The 8842-nt window shown below is 35.0% G+C and overlaps 1 long non-coding RNA gene across 1 annotated transcript; it reads right to left on the bottom strand.

The window, feature by feature from the left end:
• Nucleotides 1-6963: 6963 nt before the first annotated feature.
• LOC116406282 lies at nt 6964-7980 on the bottom strand. The gene is made up of 2 exons (XR_004219307.1): nt 7546-7980; nt 6964-7107 (listed from the first exon to the last, which is right to left on the bottom strand). It is a non-coding gene; the product is annotated as an uncharacterized LOC116406282 (long non-coding RNA).
• Nucleotides 7981-8842: the final 862 nt, after the last annotated feature.

Raw genomic sequence — 8842 nt, 5'->3', positions numbered from 1 at the left:
CGGACTACGAATTGGCCCAATCAATGGTAAATTTCTTAAAAAAATTTATGCTTAATTTTGTTAGGTAAAAAAAAAAAAAAAAATTGAACTACGTTATGACTTGATCCCTATATTATAAAGGGTACGTAGGCAGCTTAAGGAAAACCTTAAGCTCAGTCCAGCAAAAAAAGTTGAACTACGTTATGACTTGATCCCTATATTGTAAAGGGTACGTAGGCAGCTTAAGGAAAACCTTAAGCCCAGTCCAGCAAAAAAAAAAGTTGAACTACGTTATGACTTGATCCCTACATTATAAAGGGTACGTAAGCAACTTAAAGAAAACTTTAAGTTCAGTCCACCATTATAAAAAATAAAAAAATAAAAAAAACCTTGAACTACGTTGTGAGTTAATTCTTTTCTTCAAATGGTGTTCATTTCTACTAAGGAATCATAACAAATTGGGGGCAAATCCCTAAATTCAAGATGTTCATCTCTAGTAACAATGAGATGAAATAAATTGAAGATGTACAAACTCCGTGCAAAGACTATGTACAAGTTGAGTGCATGTAAAAAGAAAAAAAAAAGAATCTCAAAATCAAGCTCAAAGGCGTCATTAATGATCCCTCATATTCAAGCATAAAGGTTTCATTGATGATTCCTTATATTCAAGTTTGAAGGCTTCATCGATGCTGCAGCTCCAACTCTTTGAGAGGATAATGATGGTACAACTTCGATAGGACGACGATCGGGCAGCTCTGCCTTCGCCTCTCCAAGATGAAAACGACAGTGTAACATCGTTTCTGCCTCTTGAAGAAGATGCATACAATGCTAAAGCTTTAACCTCTGCTTCATCTTCAACTTATTGCAACCGAGAGGATTCATCTTCATCTTCTCCTAGGAACCGCAACCGAGAAGATTCATTTTTATCTTCTCTCAGGTGTAGCAACTGAAGAGGATTCATCTTTATCTTCTCCCAAGTGCTACAACCGAAGAGGATTCATCTTCATTTGCTCTAAAGTGTGGCAAGTGAGAGGATTCATCTTTTTCTTCTCCCATGTGTTGCAATCGAGAGGATTCATCTTCATCTTCTCCTAGGAATCGCAACCGAGAAGATTCATCTTCATCTTCTCTTAGGTGTTGCAACCGAAGAGGATTCATCTTCATCTTCTTCTAAGTGTTGCAATCGAAGATGATTCATCTTCATCTGCTCTAAGGTGTCGCAAGTGAGAGGATTCATCTTTGTCTTCCTCCATGTGTTACAACCGAGATGATTCATCTTCATCTTTACCTAGGAGTCGCAATCGAGAAGATTCATTTTCATCTTCTCTCAGGTGTAACAACCGAAGATGATTCATCTTCATCTGCTCTAAGGTGTCGCAAGTGAGAGGATTCATCTTTGTCTTCTCCTATGTGTTGCAACCGAGAGGATTCATCTTCATCTTCTCCTAAGAATTGCAACTGAGAAGATTCATCGTCATCTTCTCCTAAGAGTCGCAACCGAGAAGATTCACCTTCATCTTCTTTCAGGTGTCGCAACCAAAGAAGATTCATCTTTATCTTCTTCCAGGTGCTGCAACCAAGAGGATTCATCTTCATCTTCTTTCATATGACGTAGCCGGAAGGATTCACCTTCATCTTCTTCTAGGTGCTACAACGAGAGGATTCATCTTCATCTTCTCCTAGGAATTGCAACTGAGAAGATTCATCTTCATCTTCTCATAAGAGTCGCAACCGAGAAGATTCACCTTCATCTTCTTTCAGGTGTCGCAACCAAAGAAGATTCATCTTCATCTTCTTTTAGGAGTTGCAACCAAAGAGGATTCATCTTCATCTTCTTTCATATGACGTAGCCGGAAGGATTCACCTTCATCTTCTTCTAGTGCTACAACCGAGAGGATTCATCTTCATCTTCTCCTAAGAATTGCAACTGAGAAGATTCATCTTCATCTTCTCCTAAGAGTCGTAACCGAGAAGATTCACCTTCATCTTCTTTCAGGTGTCGCAACCAAAGAAGATTCATCTTCATCTTCTTTTAGGAGTTGCAACCAAAGAGGATTCATCTTCATCTTCTTTCATATGTCGTAGCCGGAAGGATTCACCTTCATCTTCTTCTAGGTGCTACATCAAAGAGGATTCATCTTCATCTTCTCTATACGTCATAGCTGAGAAGATTCATCTTCATCTTTCTCCCAGGTGCTGCAATCGAAAATGATTCATCTTCTCTCATATGTCATAGCCGAGAGGATTCATCTTCATCTTCTCCCATATGTCATAGCCCGAGAGGATTTATCTTCATCTTCTCCCAGTGCTGCAATTGAATAGGATTCATCTTCATCTCCTCCATATGTCATAGTCGAGAGGATTCATCTCCTTCCATATGTCATAGCCGAGAGGATTCATCTTCATCTTCTTCCAAGTGCTGCAACTGAAGAGATTCATCTTCATCTCCTCCCATATGTCATAGCTGAGAGGATTCATCTTCATCTTCTCCTATATGTCGTAGCTGAGAGTATTCATCTTTATCATCTAACAGGTGTCGCAACCCGGCCGATGGAATTCATTTTCATCAGCTCTAAGGTGTCGCAAGCTAGATGATTCATTTTCATCTTCTCCCTTGTACCACAACCAAGAAAGAAAAAAAAAAAGGAGAAGCAAGAAGAAGAAAGAAGAAAACAAAAAAAGAAAGAAGCAAAAGAAGAAAACAAAAAGAAAGAAGAAGAAGAAGAAAACAAAAAAGAAAGAAGCAAAAGAAGAAAAACAAAAAGAAAGAAGAACAAGAAGAAGAAAAAGCAAACGAAGATTGAAGCCCGACGATGACAGAGTCGATCTCTCCTACTAGGGCGATAGATCTGACGGCAAAAGCCCGATCATCCCTAGAAGAAGCTCAACAAAGTCATTTCTGCAAACGAAGATTGAAGCCCGACGATGACAGAGTCGATCTCTCCTACTAGGGCGATAGATCTGACGGCAAAAGCTCGATCGTCCCTAGAAGAAGCTCAACAAAGTCATTTCTGCAAACGAAGATTGAAGCCCGACGATGACAGAGTCGATCTCTCCTACTAGGCGATAGATCTGACGGCAAAAGCCCGATCGTCCCTAGAAGAAGCTCAACAAAGTCATTTCTGCAAACGAAGATCGAAGCCCGACGATGACAGAGTCGATCTTCTCCTACTAGGGCGATAGATTTGACGGCAAAAGCCCGATCGTCCCTAGAAGAAGCTCAACAAAGTCATTTCTGCAAACGAAGATTGAAGCCCGACGATGATAGAGTCGATCTCTCCTACTAGAGCGATAGATCTGACGGCAAAAGCCCGATCGTCCCTAGAAGAAGCTCAACAAAGTCATTTCTGCAAACGAAGATCGAAGCCCGACGATGACAGAGTCGATCTCTCCTACTAGGGCGATATATCTAACGGCAAAAGCCCGATCGTCCCTAAAAGAAGCTCAACAAAGTCATTTCTGCAAACGAAGATGGAAGCCCGACGATGACAGAGTCGATCTCTCCTACTAGGGCGATAGATCTGATGGCAAAAGCCCGATCGTCCCTAGAAGAAGCTCAACAAAGTCATTTCTGCAAACGAAGATCGAAGCCCGACGATGACAGAGTCGATCTCTCCTACTAGGGCGATAGATCTGACGGCAGAAGCCCGATCGTCCCTAGAAGAAGCTCGACAAAGTCATTCCTGCAAAAAAAAAAAACAAAAAAAAAACAAAACAACACAAAACAAACAAAAAAAAAAAAAAAAACAAAACAAAACAGAATAAAAAAAAGACACACACACAAAAAAAAAGAGAAAAAAAAAGAGAAAGGGAGAAGAAAAGTTTTCTATACCTTTCTGCTAATTGGTTGAGGAATAAGTGTTGGATGAGGTATAAGTGAGGAGGGTGTGAGTCTATTTATAAGCCCAACAAATCCAATTCCTAAAGGATTAGGAATGATATTTAATTATTTTTTTTAAAACAAATCCAATTCCTAAAAGGAATAGGAATGATTTTTAAAAATATATATATATAAAGAAAAGATAATCCAATTATCTTATTTTATTTTAAATTATTATTATTATTATTTTTTTTTTTTGGATAAATCTCAGGTTTAACTTTTATTGAGATATTTAAATATTTAAAAATTTCAACATTTTAAAAACATATTATATATATATATATATATAGATAAATATTCTCAATTTCAAAATTCAAGTTAAATTAACTTACATATATGACCTCCTTTTTATCATGAATTTAAATCGGAGCCATAAATCCAACTTTACCTAAGATTGAGGATCTGATCTTTTTTTTTTATCTCAAATTAAAATTGGTCATTCCAAATTCTTATGCATCCCCAAGATAAATTAAGGTACGGTAGAAACCTTATCCTTATTTCAAAATTAAAATTTTGGTTATATTCCAAATTTTACTTAAAAAAAAAATCATCATATTAAATTTTTTTTTTCCCTCAAATAAAATTAAGTGGGAAATAAAACTTTGAATTTTTTTTAAGGTTTGGTCATATTCCAACCCTTATTTTAAATTTAAATCAAACTCACGTACTAAATTCATAGTTTGATTAATTTGATATGTTGGATTGAGTAAAAACAAAAAGACTCGTACTTTGACGTCAAATTTATCTTTTCCGAGATTCATTCACCCATATACGTGCATAAATCTCGAAAAGGGGGCATTTGTTGAATAAGAAATTTTGAGACCAATCACAAGTTGTCACATCATTTATTAAGTTAATGATGAAAAGTACAAATAATTAAATTTGGGGACTAATTAAAATTGACACATGCTCCAAATTAAAGAGTTAAAATAAATAAATTGGTCATTCTAAGAATGCCACATGTTTTCATATTAATCGTTGGATTAAGTTAATCATTTTAGTTCAATTAAATATTATTTACTTGGACTAAGTTCAATTAAGCCAAAAAAATAAGCTTAATTGAGTCCAAAGACTAAATATAACCTAAGTTCATATGGTTGAGCCCATGGGTCTGGTCCATGGACCAACCAGGTTCAAACCCATAAAGCCCACCAATGAACTCTATAAATAGAGGAATTCTCCTCATTTGTAGCGGTTGGAAAATTTTGACTCTAGAAGATCCAGAGAGAATTCTTCCAAAAGCTAGAAGACTCCCTAACTTCTGAAGTTGACCATCCTCGAAGATTGAAGCTGTTTTGAAGATACAAACTTTCTTCCAAGACTCCAACTTCAAGAACATCACGTGCTCCGCTTCCTCAAATCAAGCGTAAGCATTCAACCAACTTGAAGAAAATCACGTGCTCCGCTTCTCCAAATCAAGCGTAGACGTTCAACAAACTTCAAGAACATCACGTGCTCCGCTTCTCCAAATCAAGCGTAGACGTTCAACAAACTTCAAGAACATCACGTGCTCCGCTTCCTCAAATCAAGCGTAAGCATTCAACCAACTTGAAGAAAATCGCGTGCTCCGCTTCTCCAAATCAAGCGTAGACGTTCAACAAACTTCAAGAACATCACGTGCTCCGCTTCCTCAAATCAAGCGTAAGCATTCAACCAACTTGAAGAAAATCACGTGCTCCGCTTCTCCAAATCAAGCGTAGACGTTCAACAAACTTCAAGAACATCACGTGCTCCGCTTCTCCAAATCAAGCGTAGACGTTCAACAAACTTCAAGAACATCACGTGCTCCGCTTCCTCCAAATCAAGCGTAGACATACAGTTGAGAGAGAATCAGAGGATCAAATTCTAGAGATTGAACCGCATCGCATCAAATCAACAAAAATACAACATCAACCCAAGTTCAAGTCCACGAATTAAATTTCTCCGAAAATCTCGTGCGAACAGATATAAATCTATCACAAATATATTTTGCTACATTTACAATTTTTAAAAGATATTGTTATATACTTAATTATTATTCATAAAATTGCTAATCCATTATACTTACCCTAAGTTAAATGAATAATGTCAAAAGTAAGTTTACTACGAAGGTAATTTGTGTGACCCTTTTATCCTAACGTAGGAAGTTTGTTCCACTCCATACCATTATTGAACTAAGAAGATTAAGTGTGTATTAGTATGTTTAAACAAGTATAATTATAGCAAAATCTATGAGTGATATATTTATATTAGCAATACAATATGTGTTACATATGCAAATATTTTGTATCTAATCGTTGTATTTGCAATTAACTCCATTCAAATATACAAATATAAACAGAACTCTTTAACCTGAGTTTAGCTAGGATCACAAACTACAAAAAGAAAGTATGGAACATATTTAATTTGTTTTTTTTTCTTTGAAGAAAATTTGGTGTGTAGCACATTATATATTTTTCTTTCCTTTAAAAAACAGCATTGATCTTATAATATACGGCCTTGCACAATGTATTCACCATAAAGATCATATAATTGTAGAGATGTATAGAAGGTCTGATAAACAACATAAACGAAAAGTTCTAATCCTTGAAATTGTAAACATTACTCATATCCTACAATAAAAGTCACATCAACTTGATATTTGTTGAAATTTAACAAAAATGAAAAAGAAAGCAACGATAAACCAATGACGATGGAAGAAGATACAGTTTTCAAACACAACCAGCTATCCAAATTATTCATAATATGGTATTAGAAAATATATTGCAATTTGTAACCTCATAAGTTTATAAACAGAGTAAAAATTAAAGGAAATTTTTTTATCAAGCTTATATTAGGACTTTATACTACTTATATGTAATTCTTAAGTTTTCTTCTTTTAGCTATAAAAGACACAAATTAAGAAAAAAAATGACTTGATTGTCCATGTAAAGTTATGCCCCAACTTTTTTCTTCTAACTTAAGAAAAGGAACACCAACAAATATCTATCCCCATAAACTAAAAAGCATAGGAAAATGATAGTAAAAGTAAAATCAACTTTTTCTGTTATCTTTTTCCTTCATTCATTTACTTCTAATTGAAAATAAATCAAAAGTCTAAAACCGATCAAATTATTGAAAACGAAAAAAACAAGAAACATAACAGTGTGGAGAGGTAGTTATTATCAAGTATTTGATTTTGTTTAATAGATTCCAGTTGTGACAACCACAACAATTGTATGCATGAAGTTCATCATTCAAACAGATTCTGACAACAAATTTCAACACATCTGCAAGGCGAAAGAAGATAGGAATTAGGATAACAAGGTAATTAGAACACTGAAATAAATTTTAAAAATAATTTTATTGCCGATTGCTACTATAAGCATAATTATCTGCTTGTATAGTTGTCTTGCATGATCTGACAAATACATTATGGTATTTGATATTCCATTCAGGTTGTATCTTGCATGTTACCAACAAAATCATGTGCTTAGTGATAAATTACTCTTAGACTGAGAAATACTCGAAAAAAAATCAAGAGTAACAACTCTTAGTTTCCCAGAAAAATTGAAACAAAATCATGACAAACCAACAACAAGAACTTCATAAACTTGTCTGATGAAAGCAACTCAAGAACAGTCTCAATGCAGATCATACATGAGTTCTTTGCTAAATATTTCCAAAGGCTAAAAAGAGTTAAGGAAAAAAAGAAAAACAATAATTACCTGTAATTTTCGTTGGTTCATGATCTTCTCTTGTCATTCCCTCACTTTAATCTCATAACTGAAAAGGAAAAGAGGAGGGAGGGGTGATTAAACTCATGCATGTACATAATGTCGAAACCAGCAAAATTACCACCCTATTAACTATGAAAGTCTGGTTGTGGTCGAAGTAGGGTGAAAGTCAGTGTAGATTAGAATAGATGTCACCGTGAAGCTCACTGTCGGTTGGGGGAGAACATAAAAATTGATTTTTTTCTTTTATAACAGGCTGACTGACCTACAGGCTGGGGTGAACTGGCTGGCAAGGAGGAAGTGACATGCTACCACTAGGTTGTGTTAGGTGTGAACAATGGACAATGGTGGCTAGAAGTGAGGGAAGGGCTTTGTCAAAGGGTCGTGCAGGGCTGAACTCCAACTGTCCAATATTAGTTTGTTCGGTTACTTTCTTTGTTTCACCCATATCAATGTCTGCAAAAATTCCCACAATATATAGAAATGGAAATAAAGATCCTTAAGTTCTTTGAGAAAAATCATAAATATAGCCACAAAATTTCTCCAATTATTTGTTACTTAAAAAAGTATAGAAATTGTCAACCAAGCTCAACTAACGCCTGTATGTATGTACTTAGAACCAAGAGGTCTCGGGTTTAAATCCCTCTACCCAAAATTTGTCCTAAATCTCAACTTTTTTACAATCAATCCTAAAACTCTTTTTCTACCCCATTTTTGGCCTATTTTTGGCAATTCCCCAATACTATTATAGTTGTAGAATAAAAAATTTTAGATCAATCACGCATTATCGTTGAATTCAAGACTAATTAAAAATTGACATGTGTCCCAAATTAAAATTGAAAAAAAATATAAATTTGTTAATTTGGATGATACACATGTTTGGATCAAATTAATTATTTTAGTTTAATTAATATTATTTACTCGGTTAAGACTAAAATTCAATCGAGCCAAAAAAATAAATTTAATTTAGCTCTGGTCCATAAATCAACCAGACTCAAGTTCATAAAAGCCACTAAAGAACTCTATAGATACTGGAGTTCCCTTCATTTGAAGATACAAACTTTCTTTCAAGACTCCAACTTCAAGAACGTCACGTGCTCTGCTTCCTCAAATCAAGCATAAGCATCTAAGTGAGAGAGAATCAGGAGATCAAATGACTCATTGCATCAAATCAACATAAATACATTATTAATACAAGTTGGAGTTCACAAATTAAATTTCTCTATAAAGATCTCGTGTAAACCACAGTGAACCAAAAAGTGATTATAAACGAAATATTTCATTAATA

Source organism: Cucumis sativus, unplaced genomic scaffold (assembly GCF_000004075.3).
Source record: "Cucumis sativus cultivar 9930 unplaced genomic scaffold, Cucumber_9930_V3 scaffold82, whole genome shotgun sequence".
NCBI classification, from domain to species: domain Eukaryota; kingdom Viridiplantae; phylum Streptophyta; class Magnoliopsida; order Cucurbitales; family Cucurbitaceae; genus Cucumis; species Cucumis sativus.
The sequence above is the reverse complement of the archived record's forward strand: the minus strand, read 5'-3'. Positions and strand labels throughout refer to the sequence as shown.